Source organism: Drosophila mauritiana, chromosome X (assembly GCF_004382145.1).
Source record: "Drosophila mauritiana strain mau12 chromosome X, ASM438214v1, whole genome shotgun sequence".
NCBI classification, from domain to species: Eukaryota; Metazoa; Arthropoda; class Insecta; order Diptera; family Drosophilidae; genus Drosophila; species Drosophila mauritiana.
The window spans coordinates 5,805,517-5,822,787 of NC_046672.1; the positions used below are offsets into that span (position 1 = coordinate 5,805,517).

Consider the following 17,271-nt stretch of genomic DNA (forward strand, 5'->3'; position numbering starts at 1 on the left):
CCTTCCTTTGGCTCCGCCCCCTTTGGCACTCTCTCACGCACACACGCGCATCTAGGCATTGCCTCGCTCACACAGATACTCACCCATACTGAGTACTCACCTCGTTTGTTTGTTTGTTTTGGCTTCTTGGGGTTGTTGTTGCCTTTGTGGTGGGTGGAAACGGTGGACTGAATGAGTTATTGGGGAATTGTTGGTGGCTTTTTGCGGATGGGGGCGCGCATTGGGTTGGGCATCGCAGGACAAGTCTAATGTGCCAGACAGTAGAAGTAAACTAAAGAGTCCTGGGATTATAGATATTGATTTGTTTACTCTTCAAGTAAGTAGCCCAAAATGGTGACATAAGTTTGTTAAATGATAAAAATTAAAAAATGGCTTAACTTCATTTGAAGGCCACCTCATCGAAAAATCAATGCATCATAACTTGGCTAAAATAAGTCGTATCTTCAAATGTTATACCTTCCCGAACTCAGCTCTTGCAGTTCTAATATCGTATATTCGAAACTGGACTTTTTAATTTTTTGACCATTTTTCGAAAATTTTGAAAGGGGTACCATCATTAAAATTACAAAAAATTGGCAAAAAATTATTTTTCAAAAATCAACTAAATTGGAATACAGATTTTTAGATGGCTTAACCACAAGCTTTTAAAGGTATGCCACGTGCAAATTGTGTTACATTTGGCCAAGTTATGAGTTGCGGAAATTGAGTATTGGATCACCTCCCTATATAGGATATAGATATATTAAACTGAAGCAAGTTGTTTCCCACGAAAATAAGTGCATTATTATTCCATCCTATTATTGTTATTGCTAATAGCGAGAAAAACCGTACAAATAAAATCTAAGTAATTCTTTTCCCAGAGATTATCCTAAAAGAAATGGCTCCTTCTCTTCCGGCAGAGAGTATCTATTTATCTCCCTCCAACAACTGCCGCCGTCTCTTTCGCTCGTCTACACGCCATTGAATTCCTTACCGAATTAATGCATATCTAATGTGATTAATGAGCGCTTAACACGAGCTCTCTGGACCCCATCCACTCCACCATATTTGCGCTACGTCCAGGGTGGGGTCACCACTTACCCCTCCGGAGACCCGAGACCGGAGACCCAGGCCCAGAAGTCCGAGGTCCAGAGGGCAAGATGGAGATGGCCTGTCCGCTCGAACATTAAGTTGCACTTTAAAGAGCGGCGGACAAATTATTATGTATAATTCAATTTGAACTGTGTGCCGGAACGTGCATTAAGATAATGCTAATTAACACCTCGGGGTTGGACTATACTCGCACTATGCCTATATCCATACGCATGCAATATTCCCAATTCCCCCAGATGCTTTTCCCATCTCTACGCCTCTCTTTCTTCGCGATAAGCCAGCGTTGAATGGAGCCTGTCGGGGATTGGGAACGGTAATGGGGAATGGGTATGGCATGGACACCTAGAATGGAAATGGAAATGAGGCGAGCTGATAGGAGGGTCTGAAAAATGCGTTCGGAATCATTTTAATGGCCGCGTAAATGTGGAAAATTATCAAAGGAACACGAACTTAATTGCGGCCATTATCGCTTTTATGGCGTATAAATTGGAAATGAATTATGCAACAGCCGCAGGAGCGGCGTCTCGAGATCTTCATTAGTGGCCAAGGTCAGCTCGAGAGGTCCGTAAAAGGTCCCGTCCGTCCAACAGCCCGATATCGTCGATCTTTAGCATCGATGTGCAGGATTTATGCGTGTCAGCGATCGTCGATCGATCGGCGATAGTTTCCGATCCAATCCTATCCAGTAGTCGCGTCTTTAATTAAATTGTGTATGTTGGCAGTGTGTCGCCGGCTCTCCTTTGGGTTCCCCCAAAAAACGACTTCATCGGGAGGCACTGCTTATCAGCTGCACGAGATCTCCACCTTCAATCCCTCCCAGCATCTGCACCGGAAAAAATTTAGCTGTCTCTTGCGCATAAGCTCGTTATACAAAAAGAGAGTTTCAATGGGAACTTTTCGTTTGTTCAAAAGTTTTATATATATATTTCTTTAATTAACTTTAATTTTTAATAATGTATAAACAACATTGCCTCCTTTTTCTCTGCAGGACACATACGCTTTCTGGTTGCGCGGCAAATGAGCAAATGGCGGAAAATTAAGGAGGGAAAGGAGCATCTGATGGTGCAGGAGTAGCAGGAGCAGCACCAGAAACCGAAAAACAGAAACAGAAGCGACAACTGCAGCACAAAGATTGCAATCTCCGCTGGCAGCAACATCCCTTCGCCCGGCGATCCTCCCCTGCTTTCTTTCAGTCCCTGGGCATTCCCTTGCTGGGAAACGATGTCCAGCAGCTGCTGCTGTTCCTACACGACACTCTGACCCCCATCCCCCCGTCTTGCTTCCTTCTCCCCCTTTGGCGCAATCCCTTTCTTTTTCCTTCGTGGCGCTTTTGCACGGGCGACACTTTGACGCGGACATGTTCATTTATCCGGAGATTCGGGCCACAAGATGGAAGCAGGAGATACATGTAGCCAGGTCGGTGTTTGTGTACAGGCTGAGTTGGTAACTTTCAGAAAAGGTTAAGATTGGCGTCTTCTAGGACTATCGAAAAGGTGGAGGAATGAGCCCACGCATTTCTTTGATTGAAATTAATATAAGCGGGTATCAATCACGAATGGGTTACATAATACCCCAGCTAAGATGTAGATATCGAGTATAAGATATCAAAACGAAAGCTTTTCAAACATTCATTCTTAGAAGCCACACACGGTCGGAGGTTGGATTACCATAGTTCTCAACGACTATATCATCGGGTTACCTCAAAGGAACCTTCTGGACGCAGTGACATTTCCCCGAACTCGTGGCTTCCAAATGAATGGGGAGTGAGGAAAGGATGGGCAAACAGGCCATATAACTCGGCTTAATTAGGCCAAACAAAGATGCACCTTGCCACACGATCGCTCATCGATCATTTTCCGATTGAACTGGCCGGAGCCCTGATAATCCCGGTACATATATATAACCTTTTCTCCTCCTGTCTCTTCGCATCGTTCTCCTCCCTTTGTATGTTGAGTTTTTTTTTATTATATTGGTTTTCTTCTGAATGGTTAAGCCTCTCTTATTGTGCACTCGAGTTTGTCATTCGATATGATGGCCCCGTTGACAGGCCCCGTTTTTGATGAAGACAATCGCTGGCGCTTGTCTTGGGTACGTATAACATATAGCATGCATGCCTATATGCTCCTGGTTCCCCTCCGGCTGGCCCTTTTGGAGTCGGAATCGAATTCGGAATCGGTGGTGGCATGTGCAAAGGTCAGCTGGCTGCAAAGAGGGCAATGGCATTCCGCGGTTAACATTTACCTGGCATTAGCCCGCCCTGGAGCCCTTTCCTATATACCCAATGGATGCCCATTGGAGACCCCGAGACCTGAGAGCCGGGGAACCCGCCGTAACCCGTCGCAACCCCCTGATCTAACCAACTGACTCTGCTTGCTGGCCAAGTGGCGCCTGCATCCCGTCGCGCGTCGTCTGCATATGCGGAATATGCGTGAGCGTCGCCACGAAATGAGACTGGAGAACAAGCTCAGACGCCCGATGTTCCCCCCGCATCCACCGCATCCAAATCTTAACCCTCCATACATATGATACATGCATATGTACATACATATATGTATCTGTGTGTGTATGCAGATACGCTCCGCTCTCCCAGCCGCGCCATTAAAATCAGCGACATGCGGTTAAATATGCTTAAGTTTTTCCGCGGACAAGTTGAAATTAAGTAGATGCCAAGATGCAAGCAGGGGGGGTGGGGGTTGGGAATGGGGCAGGATCATGCAAATTGTTAGCCCCCGATCACCGGTCTTCCCCCTGCGATTCGGACAGGTCCCATGTAGTTGGCTCGATTTATATTTTGTTTGGTCAGAGGAAATATCAACGCGTTTGCGTAAATGCTGGCTTAATCCATTCATTATGGCCATTAGGCTTTGTACGGCCTGATGGGTTCCAGTTACTGTTCCTGTTGCCTCTTCTCTTCCATTTCCCCCGATAATTGCAGAGCAATTGATTAATCCCAGCTCTGGTGCCTTGTCAACGGGCTGTAATCTTCTCCTTCTTATTTCTTTCCAGCTGGAGCCACTACTGACACGTTCCCCAATGTTGAAGGAAGGAAAGGTTTTGGACCAGGAGGTACTCCGGTAATTGGGTAGTAGCAGTTAGCCAGTAATTGCATGGGCCACAATCTGGAGTTGAAGGAATTACCTAATGCCAGGGAGTGCTCTTCGAATGGAACGATTAGTGTTATCGATTATTTCCGCTGAATATCGTGAAAGTTGAAAATCAAATATTTGTTAGTGAATTTTTGCAAGCCTACGGCCAAGATCGGGGACTTTAGACACTTGAAGTTAGCATTTTACCTAGCGTTAAGTGATCCCCATTTGATCAGTTCGCCTGCTATGTGGCGCAGCATGGTCACTTTTGGGTTGGCAAGGATGCCACGATCTTCCCACAGCATTCGGTTTCGAAATCGAGACGGGAATGAGATCATTTAGCGATCGTTCTCATTTAAATTATAACCAAAAACACATGCAGCGCTGACCGTCAGTCGGGAATCGGAGATCTGGAGTCTGGGAAGTGGAGTCGAACTGGTTGGGATTCACTATATGCACATATATGTATGCACATAGTGGGCAACCGGGAAGGCTGGCTGTCTTATCGCTCGGCTTCATTTAAATTATGGCAACGATTTTCGAGTGGCAGTCGTTCGGCTGATATTTGGTTTTTGTTTTGCATTTAATGCAATTCCTGCAGATCGCGCAACATGCGCTGATGAGCCATTAGGCCATTAGTCGCCTCTAAACGAGCCAACAACGCGAGGATCGGGAATCCGGGCGAAGCTGCAGGCGAACGAGGCGCACTCGGAGAGGCATTGGAAGATAAGGGAACTGGAGCTGGCGCCCATAAACATGAAATTGCTATTATGGCCCAGAAATGGGCTACCAAGGGCCACTTTGCATTATCGGAACTGGAATGGCATTTTCAGCAAGAGGACTGGGGGCCTATGGACATACTCATTCGAGCCTCGCTGACCATCGATCACCGCTCTCTCTCTTGGGGATCCTAAGCACCTCCCTTCTTGCTTCCTCCTCCTGGTGGCATTTCCCATTGTAAAGTTGACAAATTTATGGCGCAAACACGTCGCAATCCCAGTTGGCTCGTATTGTACAAGTGTTTATTTTGATGGCCATCACAGCCAGTCGCTAATTAGGATGTCCCCCCTCGCTGGAGCACCGGAGTATCTCTCCGTGGTATGTGGTATCTGGTATCTCGTATCTGGTATCCGATTCGAGGCATCTGTGGCATCATTAAAATCAAAATCATGCAAACGTTTAACTGCGCCACAAAAGTTGTCGCAACAAACCCACGACGAGATCTTCTGGGCAGGATCGTTAAAACGAGGCAGTTACAAGGCAGTTGGCCATTTCGAGCTGCCCAAATCCCGCCATAAACTCGGCAAACTGATGAGGCTGGAAAGCGAGTCTTGTCTCTGATGGTTCACAATTTGTAATTGAATGCATGTAAATTGATTTCATCTACCAGCGGTCATAATTTCGCTGGTTTTATGTCCTCTATCTCGGTTTGGAGAGCGGCTATCTCACGTTTGGCGGACAGCAGACAGCGGACAAATGGCCATTGGAACTTTATAAATTTCAGCGAGGCGGCTAAGTGATGCACATGTGCTTAATATTATCGGCAAGTACACTTTAGGCCATTAGCAGGCCATTTAGCTGCTGTCCCTTGTCCTGTTGCCCGTTTATTCCATCCGTTTGTCCGGCCAACTCCTTGCCGTCAACTTGATTGTGATAGTTCTGTGAGAGCTGATCATGCTGATATCTTGAATTATGCCAGTTTTGTAATTTTATGCGAATCTTGTTAATTGCACATAAACTTTCAGACCATGCCCCCTCCCTATCTGTCGCGTTCGTTCTCTTTTTTTATTTAGTGTGGCACGCACGCAACGAAAGACTTAGGCAACGAACTCGATCGGCCGGCAGCTGCGTATGGAAAACGTTTTGTGGTTAAAGAGAGGGGTGCGGTGCCACAACAACATGCTAATGAGAGCTTGCAAATCCAAAATGAACTAAAGCAACAAAATGAAACGCAACACGAAGTGGGTATTTTCCCAAAGGAAATTCATACTTAGCCGTCTGTCAGGAACTGTCGTTATCCACTGGACGTTTCCATTGTGAGAACAAGCAGACAAGCGAGAAAAGCACTGCGCTTCAATTGAAAATGTTTCATTTCGAACAATTATCACCTAAAGTGCTGAGTGCCACTTGTCTTCATTTGAGCCATCAACGATTCTGATATTATGACTAATAGTTACGCCTTTCATATCGATAGAAAAGTTCGAAGGAGTAAGATTAAAATTACTTATACTTGATAAATCTCAAGTGGTATCAAGCAAAGAGAACTCCCCCGTTTTCGCGCCGCATAATGGATGTTCGAAATCAATTTGGCCGGAGAAAGGATCGGAGTATCGCAATCGAATCCAGCAGGGTCCCCAGTCCAGGAGGAGCACCGCTGGCGCCGCATTCGCAGTTGCAGCCAGAGCCAAAGACGCAGTTACTCTCTTCAAAAACGCATAAATTGCGGTTAATAACGCGCGCTTAGGCCACAACTCACGTCAGAATGCATCAAGGGGCACCGTATGGCGAATATTTATATTTCGCTCCGTCGGCTTTCGACGCTCGCCCCAATGAGAAGTGGAAACAACAGGCCAACAGCCACGCAAAACCAATAAAGGCTCCAACTCCAGCTCCGATTCCAGTTGGAGCTTCGGGCAGTCGCAGAGCGGTACACAGTAAACAAATGGCAGCTAGTCTAGTTTAACGATCAATTTGAACACCTTCCTATAGAATGGGTTAGGAAGTATTTCTAAGATCGCCGATGACTTGATTTAAAACCATTTTGTAATATATATTCTTGCTAAGTTGGAACTTTACTATACTTTTTGTTCTGTGTAGAGAAGAGGAAAGAGTTGGGGCAGCGTGACTGCGGCTGGGATAAATTATTTTGGGACAAGCAAAATATCACTTCGATTAATTCAAACAAAGGCCCAAGCACGGCGGAAGGAAAAGAAAGAAATAAAAGCTGAGCGCCTTCGGTGGAGAACCTCAATCCCTCCCAAAACCCCCCTCCATCAGCCTCCCACTCAGGGGCTCTTTGCAAATAGAGTTGGCAGGAAGAATCGAAAATCGACATCGCATCTGTATCACGTGTGTAGTGAGCGGGTATAAAATGGGGGTAGATTGCAAAATATACCTCCTTAAGTTATTCCAACTACGCCCATGTCCTGGTTACTGGAGCTGTTATTGTTTCTCCCCTTTGCCTCATTGCAATGCCCCTTGTAGCTGGGCTTGTTTATTTGGGATTGAACTTAATTTGGACATGATAAGTTGCTCTCTGTCGGCAGGACGTCGGTTTCCTTTCAAGTGGGCTTTCAGATCGCTTGGGTTATGGTGCGGCTTATTGATGTTTTACTTGCAAATGGCGTAATGCAAAACCAGAGTCCTCTCGTTCGATAAGGATAATATGGGTTGCTTTTGAACCAAATGAAGAATCGCATGGATATGCGACATGGAAATACTACCCTACCTATCAATATAGGTGATTAATAATAATCTACTGAAGACCCTCTGCTCTAAATTAAATTTAAATTAGGCACTCTTTTGTATTCTTTTGCTTCGTCCCACTTCTTCTACTTGTGCGTTATTTTTTGTCCTCTCCTCTCATTTTAGCCACACGCAGTTTTGTTCACAGCAAAAGTGTCTTAAATTGCATAGCCGAGCACATGAAAAACAAGCAATTTAGGGCAATTTCGATTAAAATCAATATTTACAAGGCTCAACCAGCTTCGGCAGGCAGAAGAATCGTGGGGCGAAGAAAGACGGCAAGGTGAAGAGTAGCTCCAGTCACGAGATTCTTCTGACTTGCAGTGCGCCAAAATTACAAATTTAAACATGAAAAGTTATAAATAATGCGACGATGATGGGCAGTGCTAAGGAGTAGGGGATGCACTGGCAGAAAAATGTATCCATTGATAAAAACTATTTTAAGTCAATTGGTTAACTTTTGAAGGTATATTCTTAAAGATTTTCGCAGTGCAGGCTGGGGAGATCTGGAGACTCCTCTTCCACCGGCTACCCAAGTCAAAGTCAGCGTTTTGGCCCAGACCGAAGACTCAGAGACTCGAGAGCCCCGAAGGCGGAAGACGCGATCAGAAGACCCAATCCCTCTCTGCTAAAGAGCCGTTGATGTGGCCCGATCTCGATCCCATATAACCATACCCATTCCAGAACCCAGTTCGGTTCTGCTTGCATTGGAGGCCTGGTGTTGTTGGTTTGCTTTGGTAATCACCTTTTGTTATAAAGACTGTAATTAGGGCTTCATTAAAAGGGTGGTCCGAGCTTGTCTTCGCCTGGCAGCCCCGGGAACGAACGTTGATTGAAAACGCTCGCAAGGGGCGGTTGAGAGGGGGGCGTGGCGGGGCCTGGAATGTAGCGCCGATCAACAAGCGGGCCACGCCCACCGCGCACGCCTCATAAATAAAGTGAAATGTGCGTGCGTGCGATCGTCGCTATCAGCGTACAGTGGTACTTAGCTAATTGAATAAGCCACAGTGGAGCTATTTTAATAGAATTAAATATTAACTTCAGATAATATGTTGGTGTGATCATGCTTTAAAAGTATCCGTCTAAGAGATTCAAAGACAATATGTTAAATTATTCCAGCAATTAAGAACCAACTATAAAATCAAGTGCTAAAAGGATATTTACCCACTGTCCTGGCAAGCAAAACAAATAGCGAGCCGTGCGTAATTACAGTCCTCGCAAAGTGTTCCTTTATGGAGGGGCGGACACTTGCAGCGCAGTTTGTTCACCTGCCTCGGATCCCGACTCCGATTTCGATGCACATCTCTGCGAGTGCCCACTGTACGGATGGACCCACCGCGTTGGGGAAATTTCACGCCTGCCAGCTATATTTGCAAGTCGGACTCAGCCCCATGGAACACAGATCCCAAGGCCCCAAAGAAGATCCATCTCGGCTTGGTTTGGGTTCTTGTTTGCTTGGATAAACGTCGCAATGGGCGCAATAATTAAAATGCCATCAATGCACCTGTACCTGTTTTCCCCGCTCCCACTCCCTTCACCTTTCTGTTTTTCCTACCTGTGCCATTGGATTGATCGCTTGATCCAGCACGATAAAAAGTAGTCGAATAAAAAGCGGGTATGCCCATACATACATAGATGGAGGTGGAAAATGTCACCAAGACGGCAGCGGATAGAAATTCAGGGAGTTGGGGGCGTGGGCTCAATGAACATATGATTTATAGGCCGGGCATGTCCGCTGACAGGCCGCAGTTTCGATCGCCAACTGTTTGAAGAACATGGAGATGAGACCCGGTCCCCGATCCTCGATCCCCGACCCTCATCCACCTGGCTCGCCTACACCGACATCATCCTTATCGCCCTGGACGTTAGATAAAAAGGCCATCAGTCTTCGTGCACTGGACTACGGCGTATCCTCCAGTCCCTTTTCCCATTTTCGTCCCTTGAAAATGTGTATTTTCCTAAAGTTGTCAACGTACTTCTTTCAGTTTGATCAATACCTTCTTAGTATTATGCGTAAGGGAAAGGGGAAAGCCATAGAACTAGCACAGCTACATAATGAGGAATTCAATTAGAAGTACACAAACTGTGCAAAAATTAATAAATTTGCGATGAGTTCTAAAATGTTGTCGGAGAAAATGAAATTTTAAAGAAAATAATCATTGTTTTGGCCATAGCTACGTCGAAAATAATCCAAATGTGGAATGTTATGCTTCACTGAGCTCGTATTTTAATCCGCAATCGATGGGTGTTGCTAACTGGAAAATTTTATTTTTTGCCATTTTTCGCAAATTTTGATGATGTTACCCCTTACCAAAAATGCAAAAAATTGAAAAAAATTACAATTTTCAGAAGTCTGCTAAATGGGATATGGGTCGAAAGTTTAGGTTGTCCGCTGCTCAAAACAGTGTTTATTTTTATTGTGAGACCTATTTTGATCGATTTATAGGCAAAAAGAAACCAATAAAAAACATTTTTTTTTGCTGATTTTTTACATCCATATTTTTTAGAAAATTATAATCAGTTTTTTAACTATAACAATGCGAAGAATCGACCAAATAAGGAATGTCATACCTCGTTGAAATCGTTACTTAATTTCCAATCGATTGGTATACCAGCCTAGATACTTTAAATTTTGACCATTTTTCGCAAATTTTGATGATGTTACCCCTTACCAAAAATGCAAAAAATTGAAAAAAATTTGAATTTTCAGAAGTCTGCTAAATGGGATATGGGTCGAAAGTTTATGTTGTCCGCTGCTCAAAACAGTGTTTATTTTTATTGTGAGACTTATTTTGACCGATTTATAGGCAAAAAGAAACCAATAAAAAACATTTTTTTTGCTGATTTTTTACATCCATATTTTTTAGAAAATTATAATCAGTTTTTTAACTATAACAATGCGAAGAATCATCCAAATAAGGAATTTCATACCTCGTTGAAATCGTAGCTTAATTTCCAATCGATTGGTATACCAGCCTAGATACTTTAAATTTTGACCATTTTTCGCAAATTTTGATGATGTTACCCCTTTCCAAAAATGCAAAAAATTGAAAAAAATTACAATTTTCAGAAGTCTGCAAAATGGGATATGGGTCGAAAGTTTATGTTGTCCGCTGCTCAAAACAGTGTTTATTTTTATTGTGAGACTTATTTTGACCGATTTATAGGCAAAAAGAAACCAAAAAAAAAATTTTTTTTGCTGATTTTTTACATCCATATTTTTTAGAAAATTATAATCAGTTTTTTAACTATAACAATGCGAAGAATCATCCAAATAAGGAATGTCATACCTCGTTGAAATCGTAGCTTAATTTCCAATCAATTGGTATACCAGCCTAGATACTTTAAATTTTGACCATTTTTCGCAAATTTTGATGATGTTACCCCTTACCAAAAATGCAAAAAATTGAAAAAAATTTGAATTTTCAGAAGTCTGCTAAATGGGATATGGGTCGAAAGTTTATGTTGTCCGCTGCTCAAAACAGTGTTTATTTTTATTGTGAGACTTATTTTGACCGATTTATAGGCAAAAAGAAACCAATAAAAAACATTTTTTTTGCTGATTTTTTACATCCATATTTTTTAGAAAATTATAATCAGTTTTTTAACTATAACAATGCGAAGAATCATCCAAATAAGGAATGTCATACCTCGTTGAAATCGTAGCTTAATTTCCAATCAATTGGTATACCAGCCTAGATACTTTAAATTTTGACCATTTTTCGCAAATTTTGATGATGTTACCCCTTACCAAAAATGCAAAAAATTGAAAAAAATTTGAATTTTCAGAAGTCTGCTAAATGGGATATGGGTCGAAAGTTTATGTTGTCCGCTGCTCAAAACAGTGTTTATTTTTATTGTGAGACTTATTTTGACCGATTTATAGGCAAAAAGAAACCAATAAAAAACATTTTTTTTGCTGATTTTTTACATCCATATTTTTTAGAAAATTATAATCAGTTTTTTAACTATAACAATGCGAAGAATCATCCAAATAAGGAATGTCATACCAGCCTAGATACTTTAAATTTTGACCATTTTTCGCAAATTTTGATGATGTTACCCCTTACCAAAAATGCAAAAAATTGAAAAAAATTTGAATTTTCAGAAGTCTGCAAAATGGGATATGGGTCGAAAGTTTATGTTGTCCGCTGCTCAAAACAGTGTTTATTTTTATTGTGAGACTTATTTTGACCGATTTATAGGCAAAAAGAAACCAAAAAAAAAATTTTTTTTGCTGATTTTTTACATCCATATTTTTTAGAAAATTATAATCAGTTTTTTAACTATAACAATGCGAAGAATCATCCAAATAAGGAATGTCATACCTCGTTGAAATCGTAGCTTAATTTCCAATCGATTGGTATACCAGCCTAGATACTTTAAATTTTGACCATTTTTCGCAAATTTTGATGATGTTACCCCTTACCAAAAATGCAAAAAATTGAAAAACATTTGAATTTTCAGAAGTCTGCTAAATGGGATTTGGGTCGAAAGTTTATGTTGTCCGCTGCTCAAAACAGTGTTTATTTTTATTGTGAGACTTATTTTGACCGATTTATAGGCAAAAAGAAACCAATAAAAAACATTTTTTTTGCTGATTTTTTACATCCATATTTTTTAGAAAATTATAATCAGTTTTTTAACTATAACAATGCGAAGAATCATCCTAATAAGGAATGTCATACCTCGTTGAAATCGTAGCTTAATTTCCATCGATTGGTATACCAGCCTAGATACTTTAAATTTTGACCATTTTTCGCAAATTTTGATGATGTTACCCCTTACCAAAAATGCAAAAAATTGAAAAAAATTTGAATTTTCAAAACATGTTTTTTTGCTGATTTTTTACATCCTTATTTTTTAGAAAATTATAATCAGTTTTTTAACCATAACAATGCGAAAAATCGACCAAATAAGGAATGTCATACCTCGTTGAAATCGTAGCTTAATTTCCTGTAGATTGGTATACCAGCCTAGATACTTTAAATTTTGGCCATTTTTCGCAAATTTTGATGATGTTACCCCTTACCAAAAATGCAAAAAATTGAAAAAAATTTGAATTTTCAGAAGTCTGCAAAATGGGATTTGGGTCGAAAGTTTATGTTGTCCGCTGCTCAAAACAGTGTTTATTTTTATTGTGAGACTTATTTTGATCGATTTATAGGCAAAAAGAAACCAATAAAAAACATTTTTTTTGCTGATTTTTTACATCCATATTTTTTAGAAAATTATAATCAGTTTTTTAACTATAACAATGCGAAGAATCATCCAAATGAGGAATGCATACCTCTTGAAATCGTAGCTTAATTTCCAATCGATTGGTATACCAGCCTAGATACTTTAAATTTTGTCCATTTTTCGCAAATTTTGATGATGTTACCCCTTACCAAAAATGCAAAAAATTGAAAAAAATTTGAATTTTCAGAAGTCTGCAAAATGGGATTTGGGTCGAAAGTTTATGTTGTCCGCTGCTCAAAACAGTGTTTATTTTTATTGTGAGACTTATTTTGACCGATTTATAGGCAAAAAGAAACCAATAAAAAACATTTTTTTTGCTAATTTTTTACATCCATATTTTTTAGAAAATTATAATCAGTTTTTTAACTATAACAATGCGAAGAATCATCCAAATGAGGAATGCCATACCTCCTTGAAATCGTAGCTTAATTTCCAATCGATTGGTATACCAGCCTAGATACTTTAAATTTTGACCATTTTTCGCAAATTTTGATGATGTTACCCCTTACCAAAAATGCAAAAAATTGAAAAAAATTACAATTTTCAGAAGTCTGCTAAATGGGATATGGGTCGAAAGTTTATGTTGTCCGCTGCTCAAAACAGTGTTTATTTTTATTGTGAGACTTATTTTGACCGATTTATAGGCAAAAAGAAACCAATAAAAAACATTTTTTTTGCTGATTTTTTACATCCATATTTTTTAGAAAATTATAATCAGTTTTTTAACTATAACAATGCGAAGAATCATCCAAATAAGGAATGCCATACCTCGTTGAAATCGTAGCTTAATTTCCAATCGATTGGTATACCAGCCTAGATACTTTAAATTTTGACCATTTTTCGCAAATTTTGATGATGTTACCCCTTACCAAAAATGCAAAAAATTGAAAAAAATTTGAATTTTCAGAAGTCTGCTAAATGGGATTTGGGTCGAAAGTTTATGTTGTCCGCTGCTCAAAACAGTGTTTATTTTTATTGTGAGACTTATTTTGATCGATTTATAGGCAAAAAGAAACCAATAAAAAACATTTTTTTTGCTGATTTTTTACATCCATATTTTTTAGAAAATTATAATCAGTTTTTTAACTATAACAATGCGAAGAATCATCCAAATAAGGAATGTCATACCTCGTTGAAATCGTAGCTTAATTTCCAATCGATTGGTATACCAGCCTAGATACTTTAAATTTTGTCCATTTTTCGCAAATTTTGATGATGTTACCCCTTACCAAAAATGCAAAAAATTGAAAAAAAATACAATTTTCAGAAGTCTGCTAAATGGGATATGGGTCGAAAGTTTAGGTTGTCCGCTGCTCAAAACAGTGTTTATTTTTATTGTGAGACTTATTTTGATCGATTTATAGGCAAAAAGAAACCAATAAAAAACATTTTTTTTGCTGATTTTTTACATCCATATTTTTTAGAAAATTATAATCAGTTTTTTAACTATAACAATGCGAAGAATCATCCAAATAAGGAATGTCATACCTCGTTGAAATCGTAGCTTAATTTCCTGTAGATTGGTATACCAGCCTAGATACTTTAAATTTTGGCCATTTTTCGCAAATTTTGATGATGTTACCCCTTACCAAAAATGCAAAAAATTGAAAAATTATTAATTTTTCATTGGGTCCAGAATGTGATTTGTGTCGAAAGTTTAGGTTGCCCGCAGCTCAAAGCAGCGTATCTTTCCATTTTGCGACTTATTTTAGCGGAGTTACAGCTACGAAATCATATTTTCGTACAATTCTTGCAGTTGAAGTTAATAAAACTCCCAGTGTGAAACCTGCATAATGCCATTGTACGGCTGTTGTGACCGCATCAATTGTGAGCGAACAATGAGCCACGCGTGTTATCGATGCGTTGCCCAAGCAATTTCCACCTTTTCACTTTTCTGGCCTTTGTCAGCTCATTACGGCTGCTGTTTTCTCAGTTCCTTTTATTTTGTTTATTTATTTTTTTTTTTTCTGAGTCAGTTGTGCCTTCTTGTGTGTGGTGTGGTGCGGTTTTTGTTGTTCCTCGGGCGCTGCGGGTTGTCCGCCGGCGAAGACGCCGCTGACCTGCCGCCAACCCATTGAGTGGCGCCCGGCCAAGAGTTGCTGACCCGATGGCAATCGAGAGGGATGCACTCGAAGAAAATATTTTAAACTCTTAGCCAAGTGTGTACCACAAGGAACAGTCATAACTTTGATTGCAGTGATTCAGTTAGGAGCAGCCATTGCCTAGATCCAACTTTTCCAATGATAGTGTCATCTTCTGCTTCTATTTGTGCAGTGTAATTAAGAATGGTATAAAATACAAGGGCTTGGGGACCACAATGTGTCATTTTAATGCCGCTCGAAATGATTTTTATTGTGCTCATTTGGGCTGTTCGGTTACACTTGTGGTCTCCTCCTCGGCAGCTCCTCACTTTTCCCCGATACGCAGATAGTGAAATCTTCGGGGTTGGAAGAGTCGTAAACATTTATTAGTTACGGCTCATTTCGGGGCGAATAAGCAAGCAAACAAACAAACAAACAAATAAACGCCCAGAACGAGTCGAGATCATCGAAGATCGAAGATCGAAGATCGACCACATAGCCACCTGCTGATCCAGCGATCAGACATCCTTTCACTTTTAATGAACCTAATGAACAGCCGCATAAATCATCGTTCGAGGAACGCACGAATGTCGAAAGTTTGTCGCGCTCATTAAATAAAAACACGGCCACGCCCATAAATTCGAAGAGGTGGATACGCGTACGCCCCATTAATCTATTGGATTATGAGCATTGGGGAATTAACTTGCCACATCGTTTGCTGTCCTCCTCCTGCGCACGGCTGCATTTAATGGCTCCTGTTGTGTTGGTCTTGTGGTTTCCGTCTCAGTTTCCGCTGCTGCAGGTGGCAAATACTAGAATCCTGCGAGAAGGACATACATATTTCTCGCACGTCGAAATTTACATAAATTGTGTGGCGACTAATTGCGGTAGTACAGCGGAAAAGGGATAACTAAGCATATTTAATTCGTTCCAAAACATGTTACCAGTTTCGTTGTATAGTTAAAGTAAATAATTATTGGTAAGATTGTAAATTCGTGGGCTAATCTACAGGGAAGATAACCAGCAGAGGCAGAGCATTATGTACCCCATTGTTCAGTGATCGCTGATGCATTATTATTATTTATTAGAACAGCTGTGGCAGCGCTCACCTATATACACATAAAGAAAAGAGGGGCAAACAATGGCAAAGAGGGCGGAAAAGTGGCAAATTTCAGTGGCAACGTAATTGTTTGGGCCACAAAGAAAGGCACACGGCCTATCGGGCTTGTTAATCATTTTATAGCCGAGGGTTCCGCGTCCCTCCTTCGAGGATTCCCCCCACTCCTTTCACTGGCTCTTTTCATCCTGTTCCTCCGCCTTATCGCGATGGCGAACTTTGGTTTTTGGTTACCATCAAAACGATGTCAAAAAGTGAGAAACTCTCCGCGATTTGACACGCGATTAGATAGAAGATAGGGAGCGAATAATTCTGCCAGAGGTTGGGTTGCATTGGAAAAGTCCCGGCGGAACCGTTTCCGTTTGCTTATGCAGTTTCCATAAATATTAATCGACGATTAGACTCGAATTACGACGCATAATCACGACATCGAATGGCAGCAGGGCAACATACATATGTTGTGCACATACACTGAACAAAATTACGCTTAGAGAAGGAGTCGGATTTCATTAGAAAACTAGTAACTAGTAACGAAAGTCGTAACATATTAATTACTTTTTTAGAGGCTCAACGACACACTCTTTCGATCGTACAACAATGCAACAATTGTTGGCCATATTTGGCCAGTTTGGCCATTGTCAATGGACCAAGTTGAGTTGTCGAAGGGCGTAAAGCAACATGTTTTCCAGACTTTATATCGCCACTACCACTTCCACTCCCACTCCCACTCCACGTTATGTATACGCCCTGCATGCCGAGCACGCGCAGTCGCAGTCTCAATGGCTTCTTTTTGCCCCTAAAAAAGTGTTCCCTTTTTTGGGTTCTGCTCCTGTTCCTGCTCAAAATGCTCACAATCCAACTCCCACTCCTCTCGCAGGGCGCATTCCATTTGCCGGCTATTGTTATGGCCTGTTCCTGTTGTGTTTTCGATGTTTTATCGTGTTCAGTTGCCGTAATATTTGCCTTAGTGTAGTGTAGCAGGCGTATTTGTTTGTTTTATGGCCGCATAAAATTTAATGCCGCATAAACTTATCGCCTAACGAGCTCAATGGGCGCGAATGGAGAAAATGCGACATCGAAAGGGGTAACAAATGGTGTAAAGTGAAATACAAATTTGAAATTAGAAACCAGTTCGTAGCGTTGCTCATATTTTTGCGCTGTGTAAACAAAGATATGGTCGAATATGGAC

The 17,271-nt window shown here is 41.0% G+C and overlaps 1 long non-coding RNA gene across 2 annotated transcripts; it reads left to right on the forward strand.

Annotated features, from left to right (window-relative positions):
- The first annotated feature begins 194 nt into the window (after positions 1 to 194).
- Positions 195 to 4,175, forward strand: LOC117148366. 2 transcript variants are annotated; one of them, XR_004459895.1, is made up of 3 exons: positions 195 to 316; positions 2,081 to 2,508; positions 2,573 to 3,580. It is a non-coding gene; the product is annotated as an uncharacterized LOC117148366 (long non-coding RNA). The 2 variants fall into 2 exon arrangements; XR_004459894.1 differs by adding an exon at positions 4,099 to 4,175 and having other exon boundaries at positions 196 to 316; positions 2,081 to 2,981.
- Positions 4,176 to 17,271: the final 13,096 nt, after the last annotated feature.